This window comes from Prionailurus viverrinus, chromosome D3 (genome assembly GCF_022837055.1).
Source record: "Prionailurus viverrinus isolate Anna chromosome D3, UM_Priviv_1.0, whole genome shotgun sequence".
NCBI classification, from domain to species: Eukaryota; Metazoa; Chordata; class Mammalia; order Carnivora; family Felidae; genus Prionailurus; species Prionailurus viverrinus.
The window spans coordinates 7,347,812-7,371,815 of NC_062572.1; the positions used below are offsets into that span (position 1 = coordinate 7,347,812).

At 43.4% G+C, this 24,004-nt stretch overlaps 1 protein-coding gene, 1 long non-coding RNA gene and 1 other non-coding gene across 18 annotated transcripts in view; 2 read left to right on the forward strand and 1 right to left on the reverse strand.

Moving 5' to 3' along the window:
• Nucleotides 1-995: 995 nt before the first annotated feature.
• LOC125149759 (U2 spliceosomal RNA) lies at nucleotides 996-1,183 on the reverse strand. The gene has a single exon (XR_007146053.1). It is a non-coding gene; the product is annotated as a U2 spliceosomal RNA (small nuclear RNA).
• A 9,672-nt stretch (nucleotides 1,184-10,855) lies between these two features.
• LOC125149020 (uncharacterized) lies at nucleotides 10,856-14,276 on the forward strand. 2 transcript variants are annotated; one of them, XR_007145781.1, is made up of 3 exons: nucleotides 10,856-11,282; nucleotides 11,601-11,677; nucleotides 14,073-14,276. It is a non-coding gene; the product is annotated as an uncharacterized LOC125149020 (long non-coding RNA). The 2 variants fall into 2 exon arrangements; XR_007145782.1 differs by lacking the exon at nucleotides 14,073-14,276 and adding an exon at nucleotides 11,779-11,933.
• A 3,518-nt stretch (nucleotides 14,277-17,794) lies between these two features.
• CLIP1 (CAP-Gly domain containing linker protein 1) overlaps nucleotides 17,795-24,004 on the forward strand; it is a 125,622-nt gene continuing 119,412 nt past the window's right edge. For 5 of the 15 annotated variants that reach the window (XM_047827517.1, XM_047827521.1, XM_047827526.1 and 2 more), the window contains exon 1: nucleotides 17,797-17,952. The gene's annotated coding sequence lies outside the window, so the exon portion shown is untranslated. Of the gene's footprint in view, nucleotides 17,953-24,004 lie in introns of all 15 variants that reach the window. The other 10 variants (XM_047827531.1, XM_047827532.1, XM_047827533.1 and 7 more) reach the window with 4 other exon arrangements.

Consider the following 24,004-nt stretch of genomic DNA (forward strand, 5'->3'; position numbering starts at 1 on the left):
CTCTTTTGGAGGGCAACTAAAAAAAGAAATTTCTATGTGCATACTTTCAATTTAGCATCTATAATCTAAGAATTAATCCTACAGATATATTTGTATAATGCAATTGTTAAAAAAGAAACAACAGGCCCCAAAAAGGAGTCACTTGTGCTAAATCCATGTCAGCAAACCAAAACTTAATACCTGATCTAATTGCAGTTTCGGCCCCTCCCAGGGGTGTAACCGTTGACCGCCTCAGGCTGGAATTACCTGGTGAATATTAAATGAGGTAATACGGACAGACCCCTGCAGTCCACCATAGGAAGGTGACCTTGCCAGAAACGATGCACTCTATGCTAAAAGTTTCTTCCTACCCCTTCTGCTTGTAAAAGCTTTCCATTTTGTACAGCTCCTCAGAGCTCATTCCTTCTAGATTGGATGCTGCCTAATTCATGAATTGTCGAATAAAGCCAATAGGAGTTTTACTGAAATTCGTTGTTTAGCACAATATGTGTGCATACACCTTGTATTGATTGGAACAGTACATGTAATAGCGAACACCAAAAGTAACCTAAATGTCCATCAGTAGGAGCCTGGGTAAATTGTACTGCACTCATGACCCTGCAATGCAATAACTGAAAAAGAAATGAAACATTCTGTATCTTCTGATTTGGAAACAGATATAGCTAACTCCCTAACGTATGTGTTGACTGAAGAGTATGCGTATGAATATATGTATGTTAGCGTATATTACAGTCCCCAACTTATTATGGTTTGAATTACAGTTTTTTTTACTTTACGGTCGTGGGAAAGGAACACACGTTCAGTAGACACCATACTTCGAATCTGCAATCTGGGTTTCGTCCCGGGTTAGCGCGGGACATCTCCCGCGATGCTGGGCAGAGGCCGCAGCTCCCAGTCAGCCCCGCGGTTGGGAGGGTCAACGGTGGTACACGGACAGCCACCTGCAACACACGCCCCGTTTGTCACTTTCAGTACAGGATTCAGTCAATTACAGGAGACAGTCAAAATTTCCTTATAAAATAGGCTTTGTGGCAGATGATTGTGTCCAACTGGAGGCTCGTGTCAGTGTTCTGAGCATGTTTAGTGTGGACCAGGCTGAGCTACAGTGTTCGGTAGGTTAGACATATTAAACTGATAAGAACAGATACTACACTTGATCTTAGCCAAAAGGCCGAGAAGCGATAGGTTAGGCATATTAAATGCAACTTTGATTTACGATATTTTCAACTTATAATGGGTTTATCCGGATGTCACCTCATCTAAGTCGAGGAAGGTCTGTATGTATTTCTATATAAATTAATATATATATAACATGTATACATAATATATGTTAACTATCATATTGTAACAATATACATGTTAAGTTATATGCATATATGTTAAATTTTATATCATCGAGGAAATATATATATTGTTAGTTGCGATACACTCGCAAGTTTAAACACTTTTGGTTCTCTGCCTCACTTCATGCATGAAAATCTACCCGAGGAGAATAAAAAATTTAATGTAAAAAGCAAAACCTAAAAACTTTTATAAGAAACTATAGGGGAAGGGCACCTGGGCGGCTCAGTCGGTTAAACATCAGATTCTTGGTTTCGGCTCAGGTCATGATCTCATGACCCGTGAGTTCCAGCACTCTGTTGGGCTTTGCTCTGACAGTGCGAAGCCTGCTTGGGCTCTCTCTCTCTCTCTCATTCTCTCTCTCCCTCTCTGCCCCACCTGAGCTCTCTCTTTCTCTCTGTGTCTCAAAATAAATAAACTTAAAAGAAAATATAAGGGAATACTTTGTGACCTAGAGTTTTAAAAACATCTGTTCATTGAGGGGCCCTTGGGTGGCTCAGTCAGTTAAGCGTCCGACTTTGGCTCCAGTCATAACCTCACAGTTTGTGAGTTCGAGCCCCGTGTGGGGCTCTGTGCTGACAGCTCAGAGCCTGGCCTGCTTTAGATTCTGTCTCCTTCTCTCTTTGCCCCTCTCCACTTGTGCTTTCTCTGTCTCTCAAAAACAAATAAATGAAAAAAAAATTTTTTTAAATCTGTCCATTGAACAGCACTATTTCTTAAAGAGTGGAAAAAATAGGCCATAGACTGGGAAAAAAATTTATACGTATATCCAGAATATATCAAGAACTTCTGCAATCACTTTAAAAAAATGAAAGACGGGGCGCCTGGGTGGCGCAGTCGGTTAAGCGTCCGACTTCAGCCAGGTCACGATCTCGCGGTCTGTGAGTTCGAGCCCCGCGTCGGGCTCTGGGCTGATGGCTCAGAGCCTGGAACCTGTTTCCGACTCTGTGTCTCCCTCTCTCTCTCTGCCCCTCCCCCGTTCATGCTCTCTCCCAAAAATAGATTAAACGTTGAAAAAAAAAAAAAAAATGAAAGACAATCCAACAGAATAATGTACAAAAGATATAAAGAGGCAATCCACATAAGCAGATACATCAAGTAGCCATATGGAAAGATTCTCAAGCTCATTAGCAATAAGGAAAATGCAAATTAAAACCACAAGAGATGATTTCAAATCTTTCAGATGGTCAAATACTTGAACGTCTGATCATACCAAATGTTGACAAGTATGCAGAGAATATGAGGGCTGGGGTGGGGCTGCCCCCTCAAGGTAGAATGTCTGGGGCGCCTGTGTGGCTCAGTTGGTTGAGCCCCGACTCTTGATTTTGGCTTAGGTCATGATCTCGAAGTTCATGAGATTGAGCCCCGAGTTGGGCTCTGTGCTGACAGCAAAGAGCCTGCTTGGGATTCTCTCTCTCTCTCTCTCTCTCTCTCTCTCTGTCTCTCAAAATAAATAAATAAAACATTGAAAAAAAAAAAGGTAGAATGTCTGAGCCCTATAAAGATCTGAAAATGTCTTGTGTTAGGGTATGTTGCAGTTTTAAAGCAGTCTATATGTGTTTTGACCCCCTGTCTTCAGAAGAGGGAGCTTACTTCCTCTTTCCTTGAGTGTGAACTGGGTTGAGTGACTTACTACTAATGAATAGGTTTTGTAAAGGTGAGGGGATGAACTCTAGACCAGATTATAGAAAACATTGCAGCTCCCTCCTTGCTCACTGTCCTAGATCACTCATCCTGGGGAAAGTCAGCTTCTAGGTTGTGAGGACAGAAGAAGCTGGAAGAGAGGCCTGCATGACAAGTGTCTGGGCTCCCTACCAGCAGCCATGGGAGCGAGCCCTATCAGGAAAGGATCCTCTAGCCTTGTGTAACTTACCAGGTTTGGGTTTTGTTTTTTTCTTGTTTTTTGTTTTTGTTTTTTTCTTTTTTTAGAAAGAGAGAGAGTGTACTCAAGAAAGGGAGAGGGAAAGAGAGAGAGAGAGAGAGAGAGAGAGAGGGAGAGAATCTTAAGCGGTTTCCACACTCATGCAGAGCCCGACTCAGGGCTTGATCCTATACCCCTGGGATTATGACCTGAGCCAAAACCAAGAGTCAGATGCTCAACCAACTGAGCTACCCAGGCACCCCCTGTTTTTTTATTATCACCCCCTGCTATAGATGGAATGTTTGTGTTCCCCCAGAATTCATATGTTGAAGTCCCAAGATGTTGATATCAGGAGGTGAGGCCTTTGGTAATTAGGCCATGAGGGTAGAGTCCTTATGAATGGGATGAGGGTCTTTAAAAAAGAGACCCCGAAGAGCTCCCACACTCCTGCCATGTGAGGACACAAGAGAGGGAATGGCAGCCACGAGCCAGGAGACAGGCCGTCACTGGATTCTGAATCTACAACAGGTGATCGGATCTTGGACTTCTAGCCTCCATAACTGTAAGAAATACATTTCTGTGTTTTATAAGCCACTCAGCCTGTGGTCTTTTATTATAGCAGCCCAAACAGATTAAGACGCTCCCTTAAAGAGAAATGTTAAATTATATTAAACTTTCAATATACTCATATTAATTATTTAATTTCCCTCTAATAAGAGAAAGTAATTACTAAAGAATAAGATTTTGTCAGACAAGGTTGAGCTTTAGAGGGCCACGAATCACTGTAATATCTGAGATTGTTTTGTTTTGCCCCCACCCTTAAGAACAAATTCTCGGGGCGCCTGGGTGGCGCAGTCGGTTAAGCGTCCGACTTCAGCCAGGTCACGATCTCGCGGTCCGTGAGTTCGAGCCCCGCGTCAGGCTCTGGGCTGATGGCTCGGAGCCTGGAGCCTGCCTCCGATTCTGTGTCTCCCTCTCTCTCTGCCCCTCCCCCGTTCATGCTCTGTCTCTCTCTGTCCCAAAAATAAATAAACGTTGAAAAAAAAATTAAAAAAAAAAAAAAAGAACAAATTCTCACTCCCTTGGGGGAAGTAACCCCCCCCCGCCCCGAGAATGTATGTTCTAGCCCCAGTCAAGCCCACCCACCATCAGCCCCAGCTGATGTCTTGATTGCAATGTCATGAGAGCCTTTGACCCGAAAGATCTGGTTAAGCCTTTCCTGGATCCTTGACCCTCAGAAACTGTGTGAGATCATCTTTATGGTTTTAAGCCACTGCAGTTTCAGATCAATTTCTTACACAGCAATAGACAGTTCAGACAAGGGGCAGTGGTTCAACATATAATGTGTACCATCTCAACGTATCTAAGAGTCAAGCAAAGGACTGTGAAGGACCTTACGTTTTGGATAATGCTACAAAGAAAGGAGATACATTGCTTTGGGTTTCACACAGCTACCATGCCACAGTAAGTGTGAGCAAATTATTATTAGGTTAAACCATATGAAGTTGTGCTTTTTTTTTTCCTAAGATTTTATTTTTTAAGTTATCCCTACACCCAACATGGGGCTCAAACCTACAACCCCAAGATCAAGAGTCGCGTGCTCTACTGAGCCAGCCAGGTGCCCCTGAGGTTGCCATTTTTGTACCCCCAAATAATCAAATGCTAGCAATTTCATGTGGTTCAACCGAACAGTTGCCAAGAATCTGATTACAGAAAAGCACACTCATCAGTTTTGTAGGAAGGCCTATGAATTCTTTAAGTTTTGATTGTGGTTGACTCCAGCAGCATTGAGCTTTTAATTTACCTGGTCTCAGTTCCCTGATCTGTGAAGTGGGGATAATAACACTTTACTTCCTGTCCTCAGAAGGATACAGTATTACAAGTAATTAGCCGTTGCTGTTCAGATGCAAAGATCTGGAGCAGTGCCTTATTGCTTGTTAACACTCTGGGTGTATTTTTAGCTTGAAGACATGGAAAATATAAGTGGCTGGCTTTCCTGGCAGGTGGTTTTCTTTTCTCTTTTCTTTTTTGTTTTCTCTTCTCTCCAGTCCTCTCCTTTTCTCTTTTCTTTTCTTTTTTTCATGTTTATTTATTTTTGAGAGAGAGCGCTGAGAGAGAGGGAGACACAGAATCTGGAAGCAGGCTCCAGGCTCTGAGATGTCAGCAAGGAGCCCAGTGCAGGGCTCTAACTCACTAACCGCAAGATCATGACCTGAGCCTAAGCAGACACTCAACCCTCTACCGACTGAGCCACTCAGGTGCCGCCTGGCAGGTAGTTTTCTAAGGCAAATTTTTACAGGTATGAGTAGCTGGAAAGTCAAGTTTTCTGCACGGAAGAGGTTGTATTTTTCTTCCCCTTGAGCAATACTATTTGACCATCTTCATTTGCTCTGTTTTCTGAAGGAGATGTCATATGTAAATCAATCACTTAGAATTTGTCTTAGGACTTTATGCATTTAGCATTAAAGCCTGTGTGTGTGTGTGTGTGTGTGGTCGTTGATCATTTGTTTGTATTTGTACTGCCAAACCAGAAGCACTATATAAAGATTATAGAATGGAAAAAAATACAAACTAATTTTCTTTTGCACTTAAGCTCCTTGAAATAAACACAGAAATGAGAATTAACTTTAGCAGCCTGAAGCCTTGCTCTGTAATGACAAAAGGAACATTCTGAACTAAAATTAACTTCCCCACCAAAGGTGCTAATTTTTGCTTTTATGGTGTCCACATAGTTACAAAGGAAAAAGCACCGTGGTACCACATTTAGAAAATTGACTGAGGATGCCGAGAAGACTTGTGGGTCCTAGGGCCCTGTGGACAAACAGTAAAATGGAAGATTTGATGTGATGGGTTCTAATCCCTGTTTATGATTTTTGATAGAATAACGATAATTTAAGAAATTAAAAAAAATCTCATTAAACTCATTAAGTGATGGAATGTCTTCCCGAGGGGAACAACATGAAAATCCCTGGCAAGCAACTGTCATCCTTAACATTTGGGGAAGGTTGACATTGTACTCTAACCATTTTGACTGATGAGATATTGATTCAAATACAGTAGTTGTCCTTATGACTGCTTTGAACTGCAATGTTTTGCTCTTAAGAAGGGACGTAGACGTTTATCCTTTCTGGCTGCCTAGAATCCAAACGCCATTCCAACTTGGGGAATCTTGAGCTAATTCCTAAGCCCCTTTTCCCGATAGGGAACCAAAGAGGCAGCGCTGTGCCCTCTCCTGGATCCCCGGCGTCTGCAACACAGCCTGGCGACCTAGGCTGAGCCAATCGGATCATCCTGTTGGGATTTAGAAACTTCAGGAAGGAATACAAAGGCCCAAACCTGGCTAAAAAAGATACCCTGTGGAAGAAAGAAGAGAGTCCTAAAGTGGCCACAAGTGTCCAGTGACAGGAGGCCCTGCCGTAATTCATTCCCATTGTTTGCAGTACCCGGTGTCTCCAGTGATCAGCTTTCCCAGGGTCCTGCACCTTATCAGTATCCCCTCTGAAGTTACTTTAAGGTTTATTTTCTCTAATAAAGGCAGGTGTTCTATCTGCCTTCCAACCTCCAAATATACACCATGGGGAAAGGAAAAAAAAAAGTACCCTGTTGGCACCACTCCTGTTCTCTTTGTCCTTATTTTCATCTCTTTTCTATGATTCTCCTAAGATTTAAGAAGGCAGCGGCGAGAGGGGCACCCGGGTGGCTCAGTCCATTGAGCGGCCGACGTCACCTCAGGTCATGATCTCTCAGTTCGTGAGTTTGAGCCCCCCGTCGGCTCCCTAAGAATTTTAGGATCAACTTTTCCATTTCTGAAAAAGTCTGGTTGGGATTTTGATAGGAATTGTGTTAAATCTGGGAAGCTTCAAGGGGATTCACCATTTTAATACTAAGTGTCCCAATGCATGAATATGGGACTTTTCATTTATTTACTCTTTAATTTACTTAATCAATATTTTGTAGTTATTTAGTACAGAACAGTCTCCTTTATTTATTTTTTCAATTTTTTTAATGTTTATTTTTGAGAGAGAGAGAGACAGAGTGCAAGTGGGGGAGGGGCAGAGAGAGAGGGAGACACAGAATCTGAAGCAGGATCCAAGCTCCGAGCTGTCAGCACAGAGCCCAACACAGGGCTTGAACTTGTGAATTGCAAGATCATGACCTGAGCCGAAGTCGGACGCTTAACTGACTGAGCCACCCAGATGCCCCTGTCACCCCTGCCTTATAAAAAGGTCTCTCTGATAACAAGGCAGATAAGGGATTGAAAGTCAATAACATGAGTCAGGAAGACCAACAATCAAATGTTGCTGTTATCCAGAAGGAAGGACATTACTTTCTGCATTGCAACTGTCCCATAATAATGGTGGTCTAGACTCCAGTGGCAGGAAGGGGAGAGAGGTATAGATGGATTTACAACAAATATGATAGAACTGGCAGAACTTGGTGATTAACTGCAAGAATTTGACCTGTTTGCACATGGATAGGAATTAAGGAATTAAGTAGGTACGGGAGGAGTTAGGAGTTCTGTCCTGAATATGTATAGTTTGTGTCTATGACATAATAAATATTTACTGAATAAATTGAAGTGGAGATATCCAACATCCATTTGGTTGTTTTAAAAATATTTCATATTTTGGGGCACCTGGGTGGCTCAGTCGGTTAACCGGCCGGCTTCAGCTCAGGTCATGATCTCACGGTCAGTGGGTTCGAGCCCCGCGTCGGGCTCTGTGCTGACAGCTCAGCGCCTGGAGCCTGTTTCGGATTCTGTGTCTCCCTCTCTCTGACCCTCCCCCGTTCATGCTCTCTCTCTGTCTCAAAAATAAATGTTAAAAAAAATTTTTTAATATTTCATATTTTAATATTTTGTAAATATTTTAATATTTAATAATCTCAAGGTCAGGAGCTGTGAGATCATGACCTGAGCTGAAATCAAGAGTCAGAGAGGCCTAACCGATTGAGCCACCCAGGCGCCCCTCCAACATCCATTTGTACATACCAATTAGAAATTCAAGAATTAAGGGCTGGAGATGTGGATCTGGGAATTGTTTGTACGGAGATAGTAATTGAAAATAAGTAGATTGGTGGGATTATACAGAGAAAAAAATGGGTGGCAAGAGAAGAGGGAACCGAACAGATCCCTGAGGTGCATCAATATTAAGGAGTAGGTAGAGTCTTGACAAAGAGATTGAGGAGGAATAGCCAGTGAAGAAGGAAGAAAACAAGAAGGGTGTGATACTGTAGAAGACACAGGATGAGAAGCAGATATGAAAGGAGGATGTATCAGTTAGCTATTGCTAAGTAACAATCCATCTCAAGACAGGGGATTAAAACTGCAACTATTTATTTAGCTCATAATTCCGTAGGTTGGAAGTTTAGACGGTGCTTATTTGGGTAGTTCTTCTGGTCTCACTTGGGCTCCCTGAGAGTCCCTAACTGCAGCCAGTTACAGGTTATCTAGGTAGCTCTTCCAATGGATTTTGGCATGAATAATTGTCGCTGCTTTTTGCAATATACCACAGAGGGAATAGCCAACAGTGAAGATGCTGCTAATAGATCAAGTAGGTGAAATTCTTGCCTCCACTGCTCAGCTGACACTCCTATTGCCGGAATGATCAGTAATAGCCACGTCACGTGGTTCACTAAATGACCCAGTGGTCATTGATGATATTGGCAGTAACAACTTCTAAGCAATGTGGGCAAAAGCCAGATTGCAATGGGGAAACAGGGACATCAGACATAGAAAGCTTGTTCAAGAAACTTGGCTGGGAAAGTGCAGATGTGTTGAAGGCGAGTCTTGTTCTGTTTCACTTGGTTTTTTGTTTTTTTATTTTTTTTAATGTTTATTTATTTTTGAGAGAGAGAGAGACAGAGACATCATGCATGGAGGAGGGGCAGAGAGAGAGAGAGAGAGGGAGACACACAATGTGAAGCAGGTTCCGGGCTCTGAGCTGTCAGCATGGAGCCCATCTTGGGGCTTGAACTCACAAACTGTGAGATCATGACCTGAGCTGAAATCAGACGCTTAACCGACTGAGCCACCCAGGCACCCCTCACTTTGTTTTTAAGATAAAGGAGCTTGAATATATTTACATGTTAACAAGGAGTTGGTAGAGACAAATAGGTTGAAGATACTGGAGAAAAAGTATATAATTCATATGGTTGGCATTAATGTTCAATCTGAGACCTACCCAGGTATGCCAAAAGTTAAACAAGAATATGGTAGGGGTGCCTGGGTGGCTTAGTCGGTTAAGCGCCTGACTTCAGCTCAGGTCATGATCTCGTGGTCCATGGGTTCGAGCCCCTCATCGGGCTCTGTGCTGACAGCTCAGAGCCTGGAGCCTGCTTTGGATTTTGTGTCTCCATTTCTCTCTGCCCCTCCCCCACTCACGTTCTCTCTCCATCTCTCAAAAATGAATAAATGTTAAAAACAATTAAAAATATCAACAAGAACATGATAACCTACCTTCTCTAGCAAAGTTCAGAACAATGAGATGATTTGTATGTGAAAATACTACACGTGCTTGTAGATGGATTATGTGCATTACAAAACTTCAAGAGTCACTCGAGGACTCTCCACTGAGGAAAAACTCCTAGAAGCAGCTTTTTGTCTCTCCCGAACCATGTTTACCTTGGAGCAGGACTCAGAACTATGTGGCATCTCCCAAAAGCAAATTTTTTTTTTAATGTTTATTCATTTTTGAGACAGAAAGACAAACAGAATGCGAGTAGGGGAGAGGCAGAGAGAGAGGGAGACACAGAATCCGAAGCAGGCTCCAGGTTCTGAGCTGTCAGCACAGAGCCGGACGTGGGGCTCGAACTCACTAACCACGAGGTCCTGACCTGAGCCGAAATCGGACGCTTAACTGACTGAGCCACCGAGGTGCCCCCCAAAAGCAAATTTCAAATTCACAAAGCATTAACAAGTGGTGTACGTTTTATGAAGAATTTGGAGTAAGATAGAGTTACACACAACATACAGAAAAGCAATGAAAATCCTCAGTAACCATTTCTAGTTTCTTCATAAAGTTCCTTTTCAACCAGTCTGTTAGCCCTTGAATATTTATTTTATTGTTCTAAATAGCTGTTTTGGTTCTTATCAAATATTTGCCCCTGATGAATAGGTGTCTTCCCAGGAGAGGAATTTTTCAGTCTTTCTGTTTGGCCACCTTGGCCTGTTGGGTTTTGTCTTCATGCTCATTAATTACCTCGGGGTAACAACATAGCTGCTTTGGCTCCAGATAGCACATCTGTGTTTGTCTCCATTTAACAGGGAAGGAAAAGCTTTCCCAGAAGTGCCTCTAGCTGACTTTCTTAGGGAAAGTCTGAGTAAGTGAGCATAAATTCTTGGGCACATTGCCATGTCAAATATAATCAGGGTTTATTAGGTTAAAAAAAAAAAAAAAAAAAAAAAAAAGGGGCTAAGGGATGTTGGGGAGGCAATCGGCAATGTCAGCCACAGCTGAGTTCTTGGGCGGGTGGCTGTGCTGGTTCTGTGTCCAAGTGTGTGCTTGGAGTCTGCAACTCACATATGCTCTTTCTTGGCTCAGTTAGGACTCCGTGCCTCCTCCCGCTGACTCAGCCTCCCCTCCTCCCACCCACACAGCAGGCACCTCTGAGCCTCTGCCACGCTGCGATGCTGCCACAGTGGCTCCCAGAGCAGGCACACACACACTCAACCGGCCATTCATGCCACCGAGCGTCCAAGGGAGGCCCAGAAGCGCAAACCGGATCTTCCTCGTGCCTGACCTTGGCGGCCATCTTCCTAACAATGTCGGTGTGGAGCTACCACGCTGCCTAAGGGGTTTCTTCCAGACTCTTAAATGTAGACAGGGGACAAAGGCTTCTCTTCTTTGCCCTAGATGTCAACCTGTGGATCTGCCGTCCCCCCCTGACTCTCTTCTTCATTTCTTCCTCATCAACTCCCAGGCCCGGAAGTACAGCCTTCTCTCTTTGTTCTTCTCTGCCACAACCCCTCTCTTCCCATCTCCAGCCTCCTGGCTAAACCTTAATGCTAGACCAGGGTTTTTTCTGTGCAACACTGCAGAAAGTCGGAAGTCTTCCAGGCCCTTGGTATGACACATGGGAGGTAAAGGAGTTTTTGATAATCCTTTCTCACTTGACAATGCTGGAATATCAAGCCATTCTTCTCTGCAAAATTCTGTTTTGGGTTGCACAACATGGTGACTGCAACTAATGTCCCCGAGTCATACACTTAAAAATGGTTAAAATGGCAAATTCTTGTTCTATGTTTTTTTTTACCACAATTAAAACATTAATAATGTAATATACTAAAAACCATTGAATTGTATGCTTTAAATGGGTGAATTGTAGGGTAAACGAATTACCTCTCAATAAAGGTCAAAACCTGAATATTAAATTCCTTCTTTTTCTTTGCTCTTCTCAGGTAACAACCCAACTTAGACTCACTCCCATCTCAGTCATTGCAAGTGGATGCCTTAGGCTGTCTAGGCTCAAGCTCAGGTATGACAAAAGACAAGAAAAGCATATTAATATTTTGCTTTACGTAAATACTTCCACTAAACATTTGTGTAGACACCTCTCCCTTTCTTATTTAAAAAAAGGGCGCGCCTGGGCGGCTTAGCCAGTTAAGCATCCATCTTCGACCTAAGTCACCATCTCGCCAGTCCCGAGTCCAAGGCCTGCGTCGGGCTCTGCACTGACAGCTCAGAGCCTGCAGCCCACTTTGGATTCTGTGTCTCCCTCTCTCTCTGTTCTTTTCCCATTAACGGTCTGTCTCTCTCTCTCAAAAAAAAAAAAAAAATTAAAAATGGCATATTATACACAGTTATGCCTCTTCTTTTTTGTTGTTGAAACTATTTCCTCCAGGAAAGCCTGAGAACTGTCCCATTGACAACCATTAAGAGTATCCCAAGTGTATCCAACTGACCTATTCACAAGAAACAAACACACCCAGAAAACACACACACTTATCCTCATGTAGCCCGTGAGGCATGAAGTCAGGGAGGTTAATATAGTACTACAGAGTTAAATAAACTAGTTTTAATCTGGTATTAACATTAACCATTTTGTTTTTATTAAATATTCTTTTAAATGTTCATTCTTGAGGGAGAGAGAGACAGAGTGTGAGTGGGGGAGGGGCAAGAGAGGTAGACACAGAATCCCAAGCAGGCGCCAGGCTCCAAGCTGTCAGCATAGAGCCTGACATGGGGCTCGAACCCATGAGCTGTGAGATCAGGACCTGAGCTGAAGTCGGACGCTTAACCAACGATGCTTTTACCGACCATGTGCCCCGTAAAATTAACCATTTTAGAGCATACAACTCAGTAGCATCTAGTACATTCACAATGTCGTGCGACCACCCAAGCTGTCTAGTTTCAAACATTTATATCACTCCAAAAGGAGATCGGCACCCATTAAGCTGGTGCCTCGGCCTCTGGCACCCACTACCTACTTTCTATTTCTATGTGTTGACCTATTCCCGATATTGCATATAAACAGAGGCACAATATGTGCCTTTTTGTCTGGCTTCTTTCCCTTAGCATCATACTTTCAAGGTTCATCCAGATTGTAGCGTGGGTCAGTAGTTTATTATTTTTTCTTTTGGCTGGACAATATTTCATTGTATTTATGTACCATACTTTACCTATTCATCTGCTGATGGACATTTGGCTTGTTTCTACCTTTTGGCTGCTGTGAATAGTGCTGCTGTGAACATGGGTATACATGTATTTGTTTGAGTGTGCTTGATTTTTGCTGGAGATAGGAGCAGCTTTTCATGCACTCAACAAATATTTATTGAATTAGGTTTGAATGGCTGCATCAACCGCCGATTTCGCAAATGTTTTGCTTTACTGGAGAAAAGTCACAGAATCTTAAAAATGTTTGTGGTAGGAACTTTATACGTCATCTTATTCAACCCCCTCATCATGAAACTACATGCACTCAAAGCACCAGTCTATTTAGAAGGCCTTAAATACAGTTTACATCATGATGTGTGGCGCCCTACTGATATTGTTCTTTGTTAACTCGACGTGTACAATACAGCTTTTGTTGTCACAAGATGGCTCCCTTTGAGAAGTGATGACAGGAATTTAAATTTAGCTTGTCATTCTTGCATTTCGCTTTTCGAAAAATTCCATGGAACCACTATCATCAGCTTGCTTTCTTCCTTTTTTCTTTCTTTCTTTTCTTTCCTTTCTTTCTTTCTTTCTTTCTCATCAGCTTTCTTCTTCCTTTCTTTTCTTTCTTTCTTTCTTTCTTTCTTTCTTTCTTTCTTTCTTTCTTTCGATCTTTTTAAGTAATCTCTACACCCAAAGTGGGGTTTGAACTTACAACCCTGAGATCCAAAAATTGCATGCTCTACCAGCTGAGCCAGCTAGGTGCCCCCTGTCAGTGTTCTTTGTATAAAGTAGATATAGCAGTCTTTTTTTTTTTTTTTTTTTAATTTATCTCCACACCCAATGTGAGGCTAGAAGCTCATGACCCTGAGATCAAGAGTCATATGCTCTATGGACTGAGCCAGCCAGATGCCCCCATACAGTCTTCATTGATTCAGTGATAAAATTACTTTTTGGCCCCAAATAGTGTGTGTCTGCTTCATCATATATTGTGGGATTTATTTTCTGTGTCCTTTCTTTGATGTTGAAGACTGTTTTGCTCCGGATTAGTATCCCCCCCCCCGCCACCTTTGAGCTGTTGTTGAAATATAACATTATATTCTTTTCAGGTGCACAGCATAATGATTCAGTATATATATATGGGATAGTCACTTTCTCATTAAACAAACCAGCCATAGGTCCTTACCTTTGCAAGGGAATGTAAATATTTCCTTAAAGTTAACTTAAATGTTTTTCTCGTATCTCATTTTGTAATTTTCTCTCTAAATTTTTGGCAGAGCTGAATGAAATTGACAAAAGGCATGGACTGGTGCATTATACCCACTGTGGGCATAAAGCCAGCGAATTCATGGAACAGCGATTACTACACCTTGACTTAGCAAACCAGATAGCAGTAAAAGTCAAGGCTGGAGGACAGGACTTCTCTGCTGTCCCTTCCCAAACCTGGAACGGTGCTTGGGACACAGTAGGGGTTCAGTAAATATTTTTTGGATGAATGAAACTAATTTGACTCTGGTTTCTGAAATAACACTAATAAAACTAGATGTAATTTAAAAAATAACATAGTGAAAATGATTATTTTCATTTAAATAAAGATTATTTAGATCATTAAAATAAAAATTATTTTCATCATGGACTATCTCTTATGAGTTACATTTTAAAATATTATATAAGTATATAATTTAATTGTTATTATTTAATTATCTATCATGGTTCAGGAACTTAAAGAAAAGAAAAAAGAGAAAGAGAAAGAGAAAGAAAATTTACTTTTAATTTAAGGGATGTTTTTGTTTTGACGGACTTTGTTTCATTTTCTATTTCAGAAGCTCTATAAATCCTCACATCTTTATAGCAATTTACAAAGGACTCTCCAACCACTATTTTATAGTGTGTGTTGTTTTTGAATGGTGGGAAAAACTATTTCTTAAAAAAATTTTTTTTTGAGATTTAAAATATTTCTAAATAGCAATGAATTATTAAATTTCTTTAAATGTTTATTTTTGAGAGAGAGAGAGGAGAGAGAGAGAGAGCACGAGTCAGGGAGGAGCAGAAAGAGAGGGAGACACAGAATCTGAAGCAGGCTCCGGGCTCTGAGCTGTCAGCACAGAGCCTGATACCGGCTCGAACCCACGAACTATGAGATCATGACCTGAGCCGAAGTCAGATGCTTAACTGACTGAGCCACTCAGGCTCCCCTTTAAAAAAAAGGAGAAAATACAGCAGAAAATTCCCCAGTTATTTAGAACCTGAAGTCTTAACACTCCAACTTTTTTAATAAGCAAGTGTTATTCTGGGGATGCAGCTAGAGCAATACATAAGAGTCAACAAATCCTTGCTCTCTTGGAACTTATATTCCAGTAGAGGCTGAGTAAGACAGGTAATAAAATAATAAACCTGCAGTACTGTGGAAAACTAGCACAAAAAGAATTAATGCTAAAGAGCTGTGTAGAAACAAACCACAAACATCTATCACTTTATAGAGAATATTCCTTACTCATTTTAGTTGAGGATCTTAAATTTTTGTGTGTGTGGGGGGAATCAAAGAAATGCATGCACACGGTTTTAAAAAATAAAGCATATGAGAGTTTATAATGAAAAGCAACATTGTTCTGCCCACCTTCCCACCCCATCTTCCCCAGAAAACATTATTTTTTTTTTTTTAAGATTTTATTTTTAAGGGGGCGCCTGGGTGGTTCAGTGGGTTAAGCATCCGACTTCCGCTCAGGTCATGATCTCGTGGTTCATGAATTCGAGCCCTGCATTGGGCTCTGTGCTGACCACTCATTGCCTGGAGCCTGCTTCAGATTCTGTCTCCCTCTCTCTCTGCCCTTCCCCTGCTCTACTCTGTCTCTTTCAAAAATAAATATTACAAAAAAAAATTTTTATTTTTAAGTAATCTTTACACCCAACATGAGGCCTGAACCCATAACCCTGAGATCAAGAGTCACATCCTCCACCAGGTGAGCCTACCAGGTGCCCCAACTTCCCCACTTTGTAAAAGGAAGATCTGGGAGACCCTACCAGGCTTTCTATTTCTGCTACTTCCCACCATCTTCCAAAGTCTTGTCTATTGAGCTGTTCTAAAACTTTTACAAAAGATATGCATTTAAAAAGGGTCAGTGGCTAAATCTAAAAATGGAATAACGTAAATGTTTATTTTGAGGTAGGCCTGAGCATGTTCTTTAGTCTTAACACCGTCACTCTGTGGGACAGAGCAGTCAGTGTTCAGGTGGCAGGGCTGGGGGTAGGCCTTGGTCACAAAATTTAAGGGGCACTAAACTCACTAGTTTAGAGAGATAACATTTTAATGCAGTATTACAAAATAGAGATTAATGCAAAAATATCTACAAGGAACAAAATATCAGTGTTTTAAAATAAAGACAGGCTCAGTAGAATGAGTAAAGAGACAAACAGAAGTAATTATAGTTGCACCTCACCATTAACAATGACCTCATTCTATGGCATCTATGATTATATAGGTTGCTTATTACAGCTGAAAAGCCTTCAGATGAGGGGGTGAGGTGAGCTTTTCAGATTGGGAATATGGATACTGGATTTCAGGGGTGCCCCCACCACTTTGACCTCGAACCTTGCAAACGAGGGCAGTGTTGAATTAAGAAATATAAATTTTGGGGGTGCCTGGGTGGCTCAGTCGGTTAAGCCACCGACTTCGGCCCAGGTCATGATCTCGCGGTCCATGAGTTCAAGCCCCGCATTGGGCTCTGTGCTGACAGCTCAGAGCCTGGAGCCTGTTTCAGATTCTGTGTCTCCCTCTCTCTGACCCTCCCCCGTTCATGCTTCGTCTCTCTCTGTCTCAAAAATAAATAAACGTTAAAAAAAAAATTTAAAGAAATATAAATTTTGTTATTCAAAACGTGAATCGAGGGGAAGGGGCAGCAGGTAAATTCACTTTGTTCAGAACTTCCAGCAATGCCAGTGTGGTTCCCTCCCTTTGCTCTGGGCGAGCCTGTTGGTCCAGCTGAACAGTGCTTTGAATAAAGGTCAGCCAAGAGGTCGCCCTCCTGATTATTCTTTTCTACCGCGGGGAGGAGGGGGCCCTGGGCCCCTTATCCACCCCTGAGTCGCTGCAAAACCCTGGGCTTCCCTGACAGCTGCAAATTCCTCCCAGGAGCCACAAAGCTTCTGGGGTTGCCATGGTCCATGAGAGTGAAATGCTGGCCGCCCTCTGCTGCAGCAGCCCTGAGCAGGCTGTTGCTGCCTCCTCTCCAGTCCCTTTCAAAAGCTTTTAAAGGAGATCCCTGCGGGGAGGAGGGAGGACGGGACAGTAACCAGGGCTTTCGTCCAAGCGGCTGGGGCGAATAAAAGAGGCTTTTCTCAAACGAATGGAGCAAGTGCTGGGCTTGTTTCAAGGGATTTTTAACACCCGGTCTTTCCCTGGAGGAAAGGGGAGTGCAGAGATGGTCCTTCTCAAGCTTCAGTTGTTGTAGGCAGCTCCTTTCAGTTTTTTTCCAGGGATTCCGCACACCCTGGGGCCTTCCCCGGAGGGAGCGGAGGGCAGAGAAGACACCCCCTAAACTTAACCTGCTGTGGGCAGCTCCTCCTAGCTTATTTCCAAGGATTTCTCACCCTGGGTCTGGTGAGATAGATAAAAAAGAAAAAGAGAAAGAATCAATCAGCCCCACGCTAGCAGGCTGCGGTCAGCACTGAAAAGAGCTCTCGGGTGTGACTTGCCAATTCTGGGCACACTTTTCAGAAAACGCGCAACTAACCGAAATGACCAGAAGCCCCAGGCCTCTGGGTCTTCCTTCACACCTTCCTCCCATTCCGGTCCTCAATAGAGTCTGAAGGCCGGACGGCGGGCGGCTGGAGATCGGCTCCCCGGCAGCGGCGGGCGCAGACAAAGGGGCGGCGGTGCGGGGCTCAGGCCGGGGTCGGGGGCGGGGGCGGGCGCGGGGCTCGCGGCGCGGGGCCGGGCCGGGCCGGGGGCGGGCGCGGCGGCCGAGCGCGCGGGGAGGAGCCGCGGCCGCGTCTCCTCCTGGCGGCGCGCGCCTGCCCGGCCCCGCGGCGGCGGCGGCGGCGGCGCGTCACGCTCTCCCCCGCCCCGAGCCGAGGAGCCGGGAGGCGGCGGCCGCGCGGCTGCTGCTGCTGCTGCTGCAGTGGGGCAGGTGGCGACGACTGGCGGCGACCGAGACGGCGGTGAGCGGGGCGAGGCGCGGGCCCTCTCCCCTTCCCCGGTGCCCTCCTCCCCTTCCCCTCGCGCCGGGCCGGGCCCGCTCCCGTCCTCCGGGCCGGGCAGTGAGGGGCCGGGCCCGGCGTCCGGGAGGGCCCCGAGTGCCCCTCGCGGGGCCGCTCCCGAGGGGAGATCCGAGGAGTCCCGAGCGGGTGGCCCTGGAGGCCAGCGGGGGGGGGCCCCGGGGTGCCCCCCACCGGAGCCGGAAAAGTGGCCGGCCCTGTCAGCGCCGAGCCCGGCCTTCCCTTCCTCCGTCCGCCTCAAGATGGAGCTTGGAGTCCTTGCCCCTGCGCCGCCCCAGGCGCCGCTCCCTCCCGGGCACCCCGCTCCGCTCCCCTCGGCCCTGGGGGTGGGGGTGGGCGTTGGGGCGGCCCGGACCCCCCCGGGAGGCCGAGCCCCGGGGGGACCTGTTGCCCCCGGGCGCTGCCGCCGGTCTCCCGAGCGTTCCTCGGGCCCTGCCACCGGGTGCCCGCGAGCCGGAATGGAGGGCACCCTGGCCGTGGCCTCCGTGCGTGCGCCGGCCGGCGGGCTGGCCCGGCTGGCCTCGGGCCTGGCTGGCTATGGCTTTTGTCCCCCCACCCCGCGTCCCCCAGGTGGGACTGATTGTCGGAGAAGGTGGGTGACAAGAGGTGACCGGGATTTCTGAAATAACACCACTGCCCCGTAACCGGAGCCTTCTCCCTCCGCAGGGGATTCGCTCGGAAGACAGATGACACTTGTTTCGAGGTTATTTTAAAAGCACAGCCTTCTGATGCCTCCTACTTCGGAGGTCCTGTGCTTCAAAAATGTGATTTTGAATTGGGGATAAACCCTGACCTCGGCTGTTTCTCCACTTCGTGTGGCTTTTCCATCTGGCAGGAGCCGAGCACCACCCCCTCCTCCCTTCACAGCCCCACCTCTTTGGTATGAAGAAATTACACGTCAAGTCTGTAATCTTCTACCTGCCTGTTTTTAGCAAAAACTTGGCGGCCAATTACCGTATTTAAAAAGGAGGGTGGAGAAAATTGTTTTTTTTTTTTTTTAAGCAACCTTGCCTTCTTCCTGTTTTAGGTTAGGACAGTGCCTGGCCAGTAGGAGCTCAGTATTAGTGTTGCTGCTGTTGTGGTTACGATTCTGGTTCGTGTTACTATTTCATTATTACTATAACCTGTGGTATCCACAAGTCAGGCGAACAAATGTGTTTGACTTTTGGGTTTAATGATGACCTTTTGCAAGTTGTGTTTCTTCTCAGCCTTGGGGCATTTTTTTTTCCCCTCTGGAAATAATAACAATTAACATTTATTGAGGGCTTCGTTTGGTGGGGCTCTGGGCAAGTCTTTTATGTTTTATCTTCTTAATCATCCTAACTCAATGAAGGTGCTATCATTATCCCCATTTTACAGAAGAGGCATGGAAAGGTCAAGTCCCTTGCCCAGGGTCATACAGCTAATCAGTGGTGGTGTCAGGATTTGAGCTCAGGTATTGACTCCAGGTGCTTAGTTATTAGATTCGTATAGTGAATCTCTGGCAAGGAAAAAGGCTGGCTTTTATTAAAGCAAAGGAAGTAGGTGATTGCTAGGACAAGGCTGGTGCTGGGTTTTTGAGGTTCAGAGAATGTGGTAAAGTATATCTTCGGCCCCCTTATTCAAAGGAGTGAAAACCGAAACTGGGTGGGACCCTCAAGTAGGTATTGTCTGCAGATACAGATCATGCCCTTCCCTACCTTTCCAAGAATTGCTTAAGCTTCTGCTTGTGCTTAAGCACAACATAAGCCGATCTGGCTTCTGTTCTTTAGGAGTTTAGAATTTGGTGTCCTTCTTATATTTAAAACATTTTTTTTTTTTACCCAGTGTCTAACATTTAGTCTCTTGCATCCCATGTGACCCCTGCATAAATTCACGTGAACGTAACTCAGTAATGTTTGACCCCCCCCCCTTTTTAAAATATGTTTCCCCACTTAGTGCGAGTGAAATAGAGGCAGAGAGAGGGAGGGAGAGAGAGAATCCTAAACAGGCTCCCCGCTGTTAGCTTGGAGCCAATTTGGGGCTCAATCCCATGAATCATGAGATCATGACCTGAGCCAAAATCAAGAGTTGAATGCTTAACCGACAGAGCCACCCAGGCGCCCCTTGACCCTTGCTTTTTAAGTACTGTCTCTGTTGGGATTCTAAGTCCAATAAATGGTTAATTAGAGATGAACTGGTCCTCTTGTGCTCCATACAGAGGCAGGCATCTTTGAATTTGTCACTTATTGGCTGCCTGGTGTTATTATTTGTAGATTTATTTCTGGCTATATATATATATATATATTTTTTTTTTTTTTTTTCATTCTGGAAATGTATGTGGTAAGGACCTTCCACTTTATTTTTCACTTTATATTTTATTTATTTAAAAATTTTTTAAAGTTTATTTTTGAGAGAGACACACACACACACACAAAGAGAGCGAGCAGAGAGGCAGAGAGAGAGGGATACACGGAAACCAAAGCAGGCTCCAGGCTCTGAGCTGTCAGATCATGACCTGAGCCGAAATCAGACGCTTGACTGACTGAGCCATCCAGGGATCCCTATTCTTATTTTTTTTAAAGTTTATTTATTTTGATATAGAGAGAGTGAATGGGAGAGTGACAAAGAGGGGGGGAGAGAGAATCCAAGCAGGCTCCCCGTTGTCAGTGCAGAGCCCCATGTGGGGCTATTTTATTTTTTAAGATTTTTTTTTTTTTTTAAGTAATCTATACACTCAGTGTGGGGCTCAAACCCACAACCCAGAGATCGAGGGTTGCATGCTCTACTGGGGCACCTGGGTAGCTCGGTCCAACTTCATCATCTGACTTTGGCTCAGGTCATGATCTCACTGTTCTTGGGTTCGGGCCCCACGTCAGGCACTGTGCTAACAGCTCAGAGCCTGGAGCCTGCTTCAGATTCTGTCTCCCTCTCTCTCTGCCCACCGCCCCCACCCCCTGCCTGCTTGTACTCTCTCTCTCTCTCTCTCAAAAATAAACATTTAAAAAAACTTGCTTAAATTATTAAATAAGTAAGAGTTGCATACTCTACTGACTGAGCCAGTTGGGCCCCCCTTGTATTTCAGTTCATAGGATCCTCTGCAGGATTCTGCAGAATCCTGTGTTCGGTAAATATTACTTAGTTGATAGCAAATATGAGGTTCATAGGTTGTTAAGATTGGTTTTATAGGAGTCAAAGCTCAAGAAAAAAGCAGCGGGTAGTGTGGTAAAGTTACGTGGAAATGGCTTAATATTTCTTAACATTGAAAGGAAATTTTATACTTTAACCATACTACTTTCCATTTTTCTATTTTATCCCAGTTTTCAGTTTCTTACTTTCCTTGTACAAATGAGGTGTGGGGTTGAGTGTGTTTTTCAGATAGAAAGAATGGACAGTGGTGTTGATTAGTTGTGACGGGCCTATAGTTCTTTACAGTGTTTTTGAAGTGTTGTGATATTCTTCCCAAAGGCAGCAGGTGGGGCTCTGGAGTACCTATCTGTGGGCTGTATTAAGTCTCATTTGGTATTCACTCAACAGATATTTATTGATCACTGCTGTGTGCCGTCCTGGGTGCTGATGATATAGCAGTGAATAAAACTGAAATCTTTGCTCTCTTGGAATCCCCCCTTCAAATAAGGGAGGCATACGATAACCATATTAATAAAATGTATTGTATGCTGGACAGTGACACATGGTAAGAAAAAAAAAAGTCAGGGAAGGGGAAATATGCAGTTTGGGGACAAGAGTTAGGGTAATGGAAATTTTAGATAGGATGGCAAGAGGAGACCTGGCTGACTATGTAACTTTAGAGATCTAGAGGAAGTGAGGGAATGTAGATCCTTGAGGGAAGGGCACAGGAGGAAGAGGAGTAGTAAGTGCAAAGGTCCTGAGGTGGGAGTTTGGGAGGGGGCAGGTAATTTAAGACTATATAGGTTATAGTCCTTAAAATACGTGTTTATTAAAATACTTTAAAATAGTGAAAGATACAGAATAACAACATGTTATTGGTTTTGTTGAAGCAAAAGTTAAATATGAGGGAACTGAGGCTCAAAGAATTTTACTAATTTGTCTAAAATGCCACACAGCCAGTGAGTACAGAGCTAGAAATTGAACCCTGCTTGATGGTATTTTAAGCAATGTGCAGAGTTTGTTGGCTGTGGCACCTTAAATGGCTGGCAGGCCAGACCAGTACTTGATGTTCAGCCTTGCTAGTGAGTGTGTATACTTTGCTATTTGTATGCAGGATCTTTGCTCAACCCTGGGAGGCCTTGTAACTGGCATTGCATATATAGCTTTTTCCTGGAATTGTGCTCCTGGCAGCAAAGCCTTCCTTTTTAGTCTTAAAAGTTTCATGTTCAAAATCTCTGTTTAATACAAACCTTCATGTAAGTCTCTTCAATCTTAATTGGAAAGTATTGTCAGTATTTCTCTGGATATGAATTTTTTAGATAACTACTTAGGGGGGCTTTAAACTATTACAGTATCTTACATATTTTTAATATACATAGTGTATGTTTCCCATGTAGATGTAACTCAGAGAATCCATATGCTTTAAATCAGCATTTGAGTTACAATGCTCTTTTAAGGGAAAACATATTGACTGATGGTACTGCACAAGAATTTCAAGTAAGAGTGACCTCTTCAGATTTCAATCAGGGGAACAAAGGATTTTTTTTTTTTTTTTTTTTTTTTTTTTTAAGTTTGGCAGATAGTAATTAACCAACCTGGAATTTGGCTAGGACATCTGGGTTAATATCCTGGTCCTGGCACCAAGTACCAAGGAATCTTGGCCACAATTAGTAAAGAGCTTTTTTTTTTTTTTAAATCTCCATCTGGCACTTCCAGAAGGACACATTCCACTAGCACTAACTCAATGGGTGGGTCTGGTTTTTAATTGTCTATCTTAAGTGGTTCAGCAACAAAATCTTAAAAGTATTCTTCGTAAAATCTTTGAAAAGAGGAAGTAGCCCCATTACAGATCCATAGTTGGAACTCTCTTGGGTATCTCTTTCCCTGGGGAAATGTATTCTCTGCCTCTTCTCCAGAATCATAATGAAAGTATAGATATTTTGCTGCCCTAATGTTTTATGTAAGCCTAAGGTCTAATATACTAGTGATTTGAATTAAGTGGTTTGATATTTGTATTCTCTTTTGCTTACTTATATCTGAGTATAGCTTGGATAAGAGCCCAGTTTTAACTGCCCATTTTTTACAATTAAAATTGCCGAGTCCTTGATTTAGTCTCTGAAGTTAAAGACCTGAAGATCCAGATGTTCGGTGTGCAAATCATTTAAAGTTTGGGTTCGATACATAAAGGGATGGCAACTTTAATGAGTTTTTTTTCCCCCGGATTCTACAAATCCCTTGTCATGTAGTACGCTGAAATATTTGGCATATATTTCCCCCTCTCCTCTCAGGAAAGGTAAGAGATATTGGAATATTTCCCTAAAAATCTTTTAACCAAGTCTTTTGACCTCCCGCCTTCTCTGCCTTAACTGATTTACTCCTCTAAGAATGATTTCTTATTGGAGACGTTATGTTCTAATACCTTAAGGCAGGAAGGATCCTATTGAGACTTTTCCAGACTGTAGAATAAATAAACTTTATAGGCTTGGTAATTTTTTTATGGCCTGAGTGAAAGAAAAGTATTATCACTAAGTATCTTTCACACATGGGTGACTAGAAAAAACGTGTGTGTATCATGAAACCATATTGCTGATTTCTGTTGTAGGGCATATATGGCTTACCTAGGCTGTTACATTGAGAAGCTATTATCAGAGTCAACTTTAGATTTTAGAAAAAAGTTTTCTAAACATTTATAATTAAGTGAAGTGATTATTTTTCGGATATTCTCAGGTGTTATTTTCCGTATATACCGGTTTTAAAATGGTCCTTAACATTTTAATAATACATATTAGTTGTCTTCTAATATGTGGATTCAATGCATAACGTGTAAAACAAACACATAATACAAAAACACAGAAAAAAGCAAATTACCTATAATCCTACTGCCCAGAGAAAATCATTTCAGTATTTT